Raw genomic sequence first — 12,944 nt, 5'->3', positions numbered from 1 at the left:
AGGACAGAGCGGAGTTTAGGGCTGTTGTACATAGGGTCGCTATGAGTCGCAGGAGACTCGACGGCACATAACAACAACAACAACAACAACAACAACATCATTAACATTATGTGCAAGTAAAATCTTGCTGAAGATTATCCAAAACCAACTAGAACGGTGTATTGACAGAGAACTGCCAGAAATACAAACTGGATTCAGAAGAGGTTGTGGCACTAGGGATATCATTGCTGATGGCAGATGGATCTTGACTGAAAGCAGAGAGTACCAGAAGAATGTCTTTATTGGTGTGTTGTCGACAATGCAAAAGCATTTGACTGTGTGGATCTCAAAAAACTGTGGCTAACACTGAGAAGAATGGGAATCCCAGAACACTTGATTGTGCCCTTGTAAAACCTGTACCTAGACCAAGAAGCAGGGAGCTTGGGTGGCCCAGTGGCAAGAAGCTGCACTACAATCCCAGAGGCACTCAGTTTGAGGCCACCAGCTGCTTCACGGGAGAAGTATGGGGCAATCTCCTCCTGTACAATCAACTCCCTCTGAAAACCTGCTGGAGGGTCAGCTATGGTCGGTTCCAACTCAACAGTACTCTACAACAACAACAAACCAAGATGCCATTGTCTGAACAGAGCAAGGGAACACTACGTGGTTCAAAATCAAGAAAAGAGTTGGATCAGGAATGTATCCTTTCTCAATACCTTTTCAGTCTATATGCTGAACAGAATATTTGAGAGGCTGGACTTTACGAAGACGAATGTGGCATCAGGATTGGAGGAAACTCATTGGCACTGTTACCTGTGTTATTCAGATGACATAACCTTGTTAATTGATGCTGAAGATTTGAGGTGCTTGTGCAGTCAAGGACGGCAGTCTTTAATATGGATTGGATCTCAACATCAATAAAACAAAAATCCTCACCACAAAGCTATTAGGCAGCATCCATGATAGATGGTAAAAAAGACTTGAAGTTGTTAACGATTTCATCTTGCTCTCATCCACAATAAATACTTTTGGCACCGGCAGTCAAGAAATCAAAAGACAAGTTGCATTGGGAAAATCTGCTGTCAAGGATCTCTCCAGAGTGCTAAAGAGCAATGATGCCAGTCCAGAGACTGAGGTGTACCTGATCCAGGTCATGGTTTTCTAAATTGCTTGCTATGCATGTGAGAACTGCATGGCCAAGGATGACAGAGTAAGAATAGATGCCTTTGAGTTGTGGGGTTGGTGAAGAGTACTGAACATGGACTGCCAAGAGAACGAACAGAACTGTCTTGGAGAAGGTGAAACCAGGTTGCTCCTTGGAGGCAAAGGTTTTGAAACTCTGCCTCACATATTTTGGGCTTATTGTCAGGAGGGACCAGTCCTTGCAGAAGGACATCATGCTTGGAAGGGTGGAGGGTCAGTGCAAGAGCGGAAGGCCTTGGATGAGATTGATTGACACAGGGACTGTGGCAATGGGGTCAGGTGAGTCGGAGATGCTGAGGTTGGCTCAGGATAGGGCAAAGTTCAGAGCCATTGTCCGTATGAATCAGAGATGACAACATGTAATAGTAACAACAATCATGATTCTTAATTTTTCAGTCTCAGTCTTGGTGAATACACGCTATGCTCCTGAGAACTGGACAGTGCAAGAGGATGACAGAAGAATTGATGCCCTTGATCTGTAGTGCTGGAGGAGAGTACTGAAGATCCCATGGAAGCCAAAGAACAAAGAACAAACAGATCTGTCTTGGAGAAGGTGGAGCCCGAGACAAAGACAATAAAGCTTCGTTTCACATACTTTGGGCCTGGTTCTAGGAGAGGTAATTCCTTGGAGAGGGACATCATACTTGGAAAGGTAGGGAGGGTCAGTGAAAGAAAGACCCACGAGCAGGTGGATTGACACAGTGACTGCAGTAAAGGGCTTGAGAGTGTCAGAGATTGTGGGGATGGCACAGGAAAGAACAGGTTTCAGATCTGTTGTTCATAGGGTCGCTGTGAGTTGTAGTCAACTCAATGTCACCTAACAACAATGTCCTGGTGAACCATCCTTCTTCCTTTTAAATTCTAAACCTTCAGAGGTCAGGATAAACTTTTACAGTAGCTGGCATCTGGTGGAATCTCAGGAAGTAACTGTTCAATAAATAAAAGTAAAGACTTGCCCAGTCTCTCCTAGAAGGAAGTCTATGGTGAGCAGACTCCTCCCCCCCAGGCGAAGGACACATGGACATGACCTTCAGGACCTGGTGGCCTCACCCTAGCCCCAGCCCTGATAGTAGAATGCTCTGAAAGGAAACAAAGATGAGAACGGCCTTTTCTGCAAATAGATTAGAGTCTTCTCCATGTACCCACTTCTCTGAGAACCTCAGGTGGGTAGTGTAGAGGCTTCTTGGAGAGATACTCTTAGGATTCTGGGTCTGGTAGGTGAAGACACTGCACAAATTGTTGTTGTTGTTGTTGTTATGTGCCGTCGAGTCGCCTGCAACTCATAGCGACCCTATGTACAACTTAAAGCCAAGAAATATTTGAGACATTGTTATGTGCCGTCGAGTCGTCTGTACATAGTGACTATGTACAGCAGCATTGAACCCTGCCCTGTCTTGAGCCAGTCTCACTAATTGTGACACACAAATCCCCATTGCCCCAGTGACTGTATCAATCCATCTCAGCAGGGATCTTCCTCTCCTGCGCTGTCCGTCCATCCTTCTGAGCATGATGTCCTTCTCCAAGCACCAGTCTCTCTTGGCCATGTGCCCAAAATCTGTGAGAAGGAGCTTCAAAATCCTAGCCTCCAAGGAGAAACTTTGTTTCACCCTCTCCAAGGCAGACCTATTGTTTTCTTGGCGGTCCATGATATGTTCAAGACTCTTCTCCAGCAGCACAATTTGAGGGCATCGATTCTTCTTCTGTCATTCTTAGTCATTATCCAGTTCTCTGATGCATAACAAGTAATTGTGAAGACCATGGCCTGGACAAGGCACACCTTAGTCTCTAGACTGACATCATTGCTTTTCAGTAGACTGGAGCGGTCCTTGACAGCACATCCTTTCCACTTCTGTTACTGTGTTGTATTCTTAGGTTTACAGATAATTAGCCCAAAGTTGGAAATAATGCAAAGGAGACCTGGGTGGCCTTTGAGTAAGGGGAAGCATTGTCTGATAGTCTTGCTCGAGGTCCTTTAAGTAGATCTTTGTTCAGCTTCTCGTTTATTTGTCTAGCAGTGTCCACACTTGTGGACTTTGTTCAGTGGTAGATGTAAGTTGTGAGTGCCCAGTAGGAAAGCTTGTTCAAAAAGCTACAGCCTCGCTGCCCTGTCAGACATTTACCCAGTCTCCTCCAGCACTCGAGGGAGCTCTGATCCTCCAGGGCGTTTTCAGAGGCTGCAAATCACACAGGAGGAGGTTGCCCATCTTTCACCCATGGAGCAGCTGATGGATTCCAACTGCCTGCCTTTACACTGGCAGCTCCTTACCTCTAGGCCACCAGTGCTCCCTTCGTATGGAGAAGCTTAAAGAATACACAGGTGCACACAGCTATGGAGGGAGGTGTGATAGAGGCCTGGCTTTGGAACTGGACTTGAAACTTTCTGTATTCCAGCTTCCCAATCTGTTAAATGGGCTAATAGTGTATGTTCCTCTTCTGATTATTGTGAGTCCCCTAGAGGTTATGTGGCTCAGCTTCAAGGATGGGTTCCCTGGGCTTTTATCTCAAAGGACAGATGGTCTCTTTTGAAATCTGAGGATGTTAAGAGGTCATGCAATGAATGATCAGCACAGTGGGTAACATCTGGCACAGGTGGGGCCATCAGGGAGTTCTTTCCAGAGTCCTGGATTGGTTGGGACAGAATCATGGCCCCGATTCAGCCAAGGACAATTTGGGCTCTGCAGTTTACAAAGGCCGTCCTTCCATGTGGTCGTGATGTGTCATCGGTGAGTTAAGAGCATGGAGTTAAATGCAGGGCCTGCCACCCTTCCAGGAACACTTTGAAGATGTCATGATGACATTTTTCAGTGGAGGAAACTGAGTCACAGGTTAAGTGATGTGCTTCAGGCTACCCATCTGGTGCGTGGCAGAGCTGAGACTGGAGACAGACAGCCCCTGAGCAGACCTGTGAGTGGAGACTCAAGGCACCTATCAATCAGAGGCTGAGGGGACCCTGGGGGATGTGAGAGCCCTCTGGCCACTCCTGCACCCTGGAAGTGGTGGTGGTCAGAGGAGAGGCTGGGATGGGTTGCTGAGCCGGAGGAGGAAGCTCTGGGCCCCAAGACTAGGAAGATGGGGAAAGAAGGGAGGGAAGGAGGTGAGTAGGGCCTCCACGGCAGCTGATGGGGAGGCCAAGATGAGGGGCAGATGGAAAGGCAGGGAAGTGGAAGGCACAACGGCAAGTGGAGGAAGCTGAGTCCGGCTCCCAGGAGACAGGGCCCAGGGTGGGTGGACTGGGCTCTGGGCCTGCGGTTCTAGGTCTCTGGTTCCACAGGTGCTCACTGAGAACTGGGTGTTGCAGGGGTCGCTCAGATGAGCCCAGGGCCTCTGCCCAAGTGACCCATGTCCTCTGAGGTGAGCTAGGAGACTGGAAAAGCAGCTGAGTGCTCTCCAGGGCATGCATCCGACTGTTCATTCATTCACAGCTATCTTTGGGGGGCCCACTCAGAGCCAGGCTGGCACAACCTCTCTGGAAAGAGACTAGATTTGTCCTTGAGAAGTCTCCAGAGTCATGCGGGAGTGGACAAAGGGCAGCAGACAAACCCGTATGCATGATGGACCTACCCAGAGAAAGCAAGCAGGGGAGGAGAGGCAGTGTGTGGCCGGAGCAGAGCTGCTTTGTGTGTGTGGTCAAGGAAGGCCTCTTGGAGGAGGTGACATTTGAGCAAAGACTTGTAGGAGCTGAGGAAGCCATCTTTGATTCCAGGACACGCAGGTTCCGGGCACAGGGAATAGCCAGTGCCAAGACACTGAGACCCAAGAAGGCCTGGAGTCTGGTGTGGGCATATGTGTGGCTGAAGTAGGGTGGGTGATGGGGGCTGTGGGCGATACGGACAGAGGGCTGGGGCTGGGGAAGGCAGATCACGTAGGCCCTTGTGAGTCATAAGGTGGAGAGACATGGGAATGTTTTGACAGAGAAATGACACCATCTGACTTGGTTTTTAACAGGATGTCTCATCCCCTGGCTGTGGAGAATACAAAGAGAGAGCAGAGTGTGGTGTGTGGGCAGGGCGGGCAAAGGCTGAAGCACGTGTCCAGTGAGCAAGTGGGTGCAGCCAGCTGGCAGGTGAGGAGAAGACACTTGGGCTGCTGGATACACACTGAGAGGGGAAAAAATGTACTTAGTGTGTGCTTTCTCTGGGTCAGGGCTCTCTGGTGGCATGGTAGCACATTGCACAACCAAACAAAAGATCTCATGTCTCTGACAGTTCTAATTCACCAACAGCAACGTCAGATGAAGATGGGCAGTCTCTTCTGTTAATTGCAGCCTTGTGCGGCCAGGTTGCTATGAGCTGGAAGCAACTCAGTAGCTGTGTTTTTGAGTTTTCACGATGAGCCAGACAGCATTCTACTCAAATGCACTACTGTGGAGTTGGTTTTGACTCTGAGTGACGCTCCAAGGACACAGAATTCCCCTCATAGGGTTTCTGAGGCAGTAAATCTTCACAGAAGCAGACTGCTTCATCTTTCTTGGGTTCAAATTGCTGGCCTACAATTTAGTCTAATCCATGGAGAAAGACATCATATTTAGGAAGGCTGAGAAGGTCAGCACAAGAGAGGAAGACGCTCGATGAGATGGGTTGATATAGTGACTGCAGCAATGGGGTCAAGGGTGTTAGAGATGGTGAGGTTGGCTCAGGAAAGGATAAGGTAGAGAGTCATTGTTGAGAGATGGTCACTGTGTGTAACAGGTGACTCAAGGGCACACAACAACAGCAATAACAACAATGTCTACCACCAGAACCCATGACATGATTCTAAGTGCTTTTTCAGTTCCTTATTGATTGCGCTTTAAAATCCTCATCACAACTTTTAGGTATCCTACACAACATATATATCAGTTGTATCTATATCACTTCTGTCTGCCCTTTTAATTATTGAGGTTGACTCTGCATTTCAAAGTGTACAATTCAGTAGTATTTATTGCATTTCTAATGCAACCATCACCTTTTTATCGAGTTCCAAAAGATTTTCATTTCCCCCTAAAGATATGGACTGCTAGGAGAACAAACAGGTTCATCCTACAGAGGGTGAAACCAGGCTGTTCTTTGGAAGCAAGGATTCTGAAGCTTCATCTGACATACTTTGAGCATGTTACAAGGAGGGACCGACCAGTCCTTGGAGAGTAACATCATGCTTGGGAGGGTGGGACAGCGCAAGAGAGAAGACCCTGGAGATGGATTGATTCAGTGACTGGGGTAAAAGTGTTAGGGCTGTTAGAGACAATAAGGTTGGGTACCTTGGGGAAAAAAACCAATTGTCTCGCTTGATCAAGTGGGACCCCTTAAGCTCAAGCAGAAGGGAGGAGCAGGACCTTGAGACAGGCGAGGAGTCACTTCCAGAAAGGAACAACAGACTTCCCGCTTTATCATTAAGAGACTTTAGGCAAAAAAACTCTGCTGTCTAGTTTGACCACATGGGACCCCTTAAGCTCAAGCAGAAGGGAGGACCAGGACACCTTGAGGCAGGTGAGAAGTTACTTCCAGAAGGGAACAACAGGCTTTCTGCTTTGTCATTAAGGTATTTGGGGGGGGAGGGGGAATTGCTATGAGTTGGCTCAGGATAGGACTAGGTTCAGAGCTATTGTTCATAGGGTCTTAGTCATAGTTGACTCCACAGCACATAACAATAATGATATAGCCCATGGACAGCCAAAAGAACAACCAGATATGTCTCGGAGAAGGTGCAGCCAGAGTGCTCTTGAGAGGCAAGAATGGCCAAGTTTCATCCCACATACGTTGGACATGTTTTGAGGAGAGGCTATTCCTTGGAAAGGGACATCATACTTGGAAAAGTGGGGAGGGTTGACAAAAGAAAGGAAGACCCTCAACACAATGACTGCAGCAATGAGCTTGTGTGTCAGAGATAATGACGATGGTGCAGGATAGATAGGACCGGGGTCAGATCTGATGCCCAGAGAGTTGCTATGAGTCACAATGAGCTTAACAGCACTTAACAACAACAATACGTTCACAAATCTGATAGGTGCTTGCAGTTCTGCCTTTTTTTTTTTTAAAAAAAAAAGATAACTCTTTAACTGGCACTTTCAGATTATTCTAAAAGGGAATCTGTGATTGCAGATTATTGTTTTTTGTTTTTATTATAGTTTCTGTCTAGTTTTAGTTCATTCCTTACCTATACACTACCTTTTGTTTACAAATGCAATGATTAAGCACTTGGCTGATAATTAAAAGTCTGGCAGCTAGAACACACCAGCGAGCGACCCACAGGAGAGATGTGGCAGTCAGCTTTCTGTAAGATTGTTGTTGTTCAGGGCCATGGGGTCGGCTTCAGCTCACAGCGACCCTGTGAACAATGTCAGAGACACTGAAACTTGCCCTATTCTGAGAGAGGGACAGAGAAGGAGAAGAGCCTTAACCTGCCCCATCAGATTTTGGAGGTTGTAGAGCTGTTGTACATAGTGTCGCTATGAGTCACAAGGGACTCAATGGCACGTAACAACAACAACCACAACCTAAAGCTAGGCTCGAATCCTTTATGGGAGGTATACTTTTTGTTCTCATTTGATTGAAAGAGGCACAGATTGTTGTTGTTATGTACCATCAAGTCGACTATGACTCATCGTGATCTAATGAACAACAGATTGGAATCTTCATCCTGCTCCATCCCCATGCTCCCCAACATCCCGGAGCCCACTGTTACTGTCACTGTGACAGTCTATCTTGGTGAGAGTCTCCTTCTCTTTCTCTGACCCTACAACTTTCCCAATATGATGTATTTTTCCTGACAACATGCTCAAAACATGTAGGATGAGGTTGCACCATCTTTACCTTCATGGAGCACCTTTGTTGCGTTTCCTCCATGACAGACTTGTTTATTCTTTTGGAAGTCCATGGGCTGTTCAGTACTCTTTTCCAACACCACAGTTCAAAGGCATTGATTCTTCTTCTGTCATCCTTATTCATTATCCAACTTTCAGATGCATAGGAAATAATAAACAAACAAACAAACTATGGCTTGGATCAGGCACACCTTAATCTTTAAAATTACATTGTTGCTCTTTAGCACTTTAGAGAAGTTCTTGACAGGAGATTTTACCAACGCAATACGTCTTTTGATTTCTTGACTTTACTGTCTTTGGTGTTGATTGTGGATCCAAGTTAAACAAAACTGAGAGACAGACAGGTAATTTTGCCCAGGTCACATAGCCAGGAAGTGTGACAGGATGGAAGAGCCAGTAATGTCCTTCCTGAGAGGCTGTAGGAGAGAAACAAGTTAGGTGAGAAGTGCTACTGCCCTCTACAGGTACCTTCAGGTAATAGCCTTTGTACCTCATGCTGGCCTTTTAAGGGGAGACTGTGCCCTTACTGAGCTCTGATTTTGTGAAGAAGGTGGGAACATTTGGGGTCCTGAACACCCAGAAAACTACAGTGGCTCCAGAACCCTCCTCCACAATTTGGAGTGGGAGTTGCAGTGAGGGTTGGAGTGGAACCCTTTTCCAATCTCCGTCTCCCCGCTGCCAGCTGTGTGATCTTGGGCACGTCTCACCCTTCCCTGCTCCCTTTTCTGTGAAGATGGAATAGTAAGAGCACCCACCTCATCGAGTGCTGGTGGAGAGTGAATTACCCAGAACTACAGCTCAATGCTGCCCAGAGCATGTGCTTGACAGACGGCTGTGACCATCCCCTCCGGGCACCCTCCACTCCTGGAGATAAGAGAAATGGACAGTGAAAGGAAACCCTAGTGCTGAGTCTCAGGCAACCTCTGTGAGGAAGGTGCCCTAGTTCCCAGAAAGAACACACTCTGAAATGAATCCTGGCATCCTCGGGGTGGGAAGGATGACGCACTGGAGTAACAAACATGAAATCAAATGCATCTATTTTTAAGCACACCTTTCCCTGTGCTTTCAGGCATGTAGGGAGACGGCTGCTGCCAACTTAGCGCTGACTCACAGAATAAGCACCGTCTGGTCCTGCCTTGCCCACGCGTTGCCAGCATCCTTGAGCTCAGCAGTGAGGCTGTTCTTGAATCCACCCCTTGCTGGCCCTCAGTTGCACTACACACGACCTCCCTCTCTGGCAATTACCCTTCCTGAGGGTGTGTCCAGAGCAAACAAGTTGTCCTGTTGTGATCCAGAAGGTTTTTGTGGTTGCAATTTGGAAGTCCATTGCCAGGCCTTTCTTCCTGGTCTTAATCTGGAATGTCTTCTACCTATAGGTTACCCAGCTGGTGCTTGGAATAATGGGGTCACAGCATCTAGCATGATAGCAACAAGCAGTCCACCACAGAATGACAAACTGAAAAGTGGGTGGTTTTGACAAATACACACCCTGTGAAAAATCACCACCCAGTCAAGATGCAAAACTTTTACATCACTCAAATAGCTCCCTCCACTGGAGGAGTCCCTCCACTGTCCATCCTCACCTCCCTGCCCCAGGTCACCTCTGACCCACTTCCTGTCCTTATGGATTACTTTTACCTCCTAGAATTTGATACAAATGAAGGCAGACTGGACATACTGTTCTGTGCCACCTCTTTCACTCACCTACCCATTGTGAGACCGACTCTTGCTATTTCTTGGATCACTTTTGCTCCTTTTTATTTCTTCCCCTCCTTTCTAGACACTGCTTTTTAAAAATTTTATGTAAGACAAGACCAGCCTTATAACATGAGTAGGAGAATGTTCTCCACTATTTTCTGGAATGTGGGTGGATTTAACAAACAATTCTCTAAACGGCTTCTTGTTGTTGGCTTCCTTCTAGTTGAGTATGACTCCTAGTGACCCTATGAATGACAGATCTGAACCCTGTCCTATTCTATGTCATCCTCACCACGTCTGACACACTTGAGCCCAGTGCTGCAGTCACAGTGTTGATCCATCTCATTGAGGGTCTTCCTCTTTTTTTTTTTGGCTGGTCTTCCATCTTTCCAAGCATGATCCTAGCAATATGTCCAAAATGTAAGAGACAGAGCTTCATCATCTTTGCCTCCAAGGAGCACCCTAGCTGCACTTTTCCCAAGACATATCTGTTCACTTCTTTTAAGCCATGGGACCCTCAGTATGCTTCGTCAGCACCCTGGCTCAAATGGATGTGTCTAGCTCACTGGGCAGCTGAGAAGGTCCCAGGAGACAGCTTTGGGGTTGTGACAGTGAACCAGCGTGTGGATATCTTTGCTTTCTTGGAACTTGAGTGGTGGTAGAATTTAGAGGTAGAGGATGGTGTCCCTGGCATTGGGCATGACATGAAGGATGCAGAGGTGGGAAGGGGGACAGCTTCCCACTCTAGGAGGTGAAGGTAGAAGGAGAAGCAATGTCACCACTGTAAATAGTGGGAGAATGAATACATGTGAACTTCAGATGTCAAATTTAGTGCAAAGGGGAAACTGGAACTCATCGTAGCGGACGGGACAAGGACAGAGCTCTTGCTAACAGGCCCTGGGAAGCACCTTTCTGCCGTGTCACACAGCTCCCCAACCTCAGTGCAGGACTCTCCTTAGCCAGGGACCACCTCCTCGGGGGGACCCTGACAGAACACCTGGGGACCCTACCTTCCTATGCCTCCGGGGTCCAGTTCTCTGCCCCGAGGCTGGAGGACAGGACAGACCTCAGACCAGAGAAGCTGAAGAAACAGTGTGCATGTGCACGTGTTTGTGTGTGTCCAGGAGAGAAAGAATGTGTGCACATGTGTACGATACAGAATAACGTGAGCCTGTGCATGAAAAGTGGTGTGAAAGCATGAACATGAGTGTGACAGGAAGACTGTGTGAGATGAGGAGTGTGTGAGAGAGGAGTGTGTGAGAGTGTGTGAGAGAAGGACTGTGTGAGAGGAGGAGTGTGTGAGAGTGTGTGTGTGTGAGAGGAGTGTGTGAGATGAGGAGTGAGTGAGAGGAGGAGTGTGAGAGTGTGTGTGTGAGAGGAGTGTGTGAGAGGAGGAGTGTGTGAGATGAGGAGTGAGTGAGAGAGGAGTGTGTGAGAGGAGGACTGTGTGAGAAGAGTGTGTGTGAGAGAGGAGTGTGTGTGAGAGGAGGAGTGTGTGTGAGAGGAGTGTGTGTGTGAGAGGAGTGTGTGTGTGAGAGGAGTGTGTGTGAGAGGAGTGTGTGTGAGAGGAGGAGTGTGAAAGAAGTGTGTGTGAGAGTGGGCGTGACCGTGTTGAGAGGAAGCACACTACTGTGAGAGAGAATTAGTGCATCAGTGAGAGAGCGGATGCGGGTGTGAAAACGAACGTATCTGTGAGATAGAAGAAGTGTGAGCGTGCTGAATTACTTGTAGGTGTAGAGTGTGTGTCAGTGAGGCAGCATGAAGGCGTGAGAGAGTATTTGCTAGAGTGTGAGGAGGAGTCCTGAGATGATCCTGTGGTTCGTGTGTGAGAATGAACACTTAGAGTGTACGAGAGACGGAACAGGCGAGCTCTGGCAGCCTAGTGGCAAGAAGCTACACTGCAATCCCAGAGGTGCGAGGTTTGACTCCACCAGATGCTCTGCTGGAGAAGGAGGAACAATCTCCTCCTGTACCAGTCAGATCTGATTTGACTGTACACACACACATAATAAAATATAATAAATTTTTTTTAAAAAAGAGAGAGAGATGGAACAAGTGTGAACGTGAGCGCGGAGTATGAATTATCACTTCGGCCCCTGCGGTCCGGCAGCTGGATCTCATTTCCCCGTGGTCCAGAGGCTTCTCCAGTCCCCAGCTGCCCTGATGGGCCAGGTCAGCACCCCCACGGGAGCCCCGACCGCTCCCCACTCTGCTTTCCTTGTATTGTGCGCAGGCTGGTTCCTCGAGGAAATGGGGCGGCTGCTGGGTGCGGGGGCGGCTGCCAGCAGCCCCACCTCCTTCCCCCCATTGTCACTCCTGGCCTCTGCCCCCAGCCCCTGCTGCCGACTCTAAAAATAGACCTGTTTGCAGGGAGACAAGGGCCCCACCCTGCGTGGGCCTCCACACTTGTGAGATGGGGTTGTCAGGACAGAGCCGCCCCAAGGGCTGAAGTGCCCCCTCAAGTGGCTGGACAGGACACCCGGGTCAAAGCCCATGAAAGCTGTTACCTCAGGCCACTTTCTACAGAGCATCGGTTTCCTTATCTGGAAAGCGGTTTCCTCCTCTGACACCTGCCTTTAAGGGTTTCTCTTGAGGATGAACAGAAGTGTATTATTAATAACTTGACCCCAAATGCTCTGCTTTTGTCCTGTTGCTGCTGCCTAAATGTGTTGAGAACTTGAGGGGTGTAGGCATAATGCAGGCCCTCATTTTTCCTCTTAACCGTTAGGGGCTGCAGAGGACTTCAGATTTTCCACAGAGTAGCCTGCTGGGAGTCTAGAAGGGTCCATAGCTGTGCTGTGAGAGTCCCAGCGGGAATCTTCTCTCTGCGTCTCTGTGGTTAGGGTGAGGTCATTCTGTGATTTATGTGGCTGGCCTGAGATTTGAGCCTGAGTCTCCAACCTCTGAAAGCTATGTTTCCTCTGTTTCAAGGGGCTGTATCTATGCAGATGACCCTGAGGACATCCTACCTGTGAGAATGCAGCCTCTTAGACTACAGACACACAGTCCATCTAGACAGAGGCACAGGAGACCTGGACTCAGGGCTGGGCAGGCACCCCTCCACTTGACAGAAGTTGGCAGGGCTCTCTGATTCCACCCATGGCCGCTGGGCTGGGCTGTGTCAATCCATAAACCAGACTCCTTTTGTCTTTCTCTAATCTTCTGCCTTTTTTTACCCCACTCCAAATTTTCTTTAGTTTGCTCTTATTGAACATATACACAGCAAAACGCACCCTCTTTTTTTTAAAGCCATGAAACATTTTCA

The sequence above is a fragment of the Elephantulus edwardii genome, unplaced genomic scaffold (assembly GCF_000299155.1).
Source record: "Elephantulus edwardii isolate Elephantulus edwardi_28Jun2011 unplaced genomic scaffold, EleEdw1.0 scaffold00015, whole genome shotgun sequence".
Classification (NCBI taxonomy): Eukaryota; Metazoa; Chordata; class Mammalia; order Macroscelidea; family Macroscelididae; genus Elephantulus; species Elephantulus edwardii.
Note: the sequence above shows the minus strand (reverse complement) of the source record.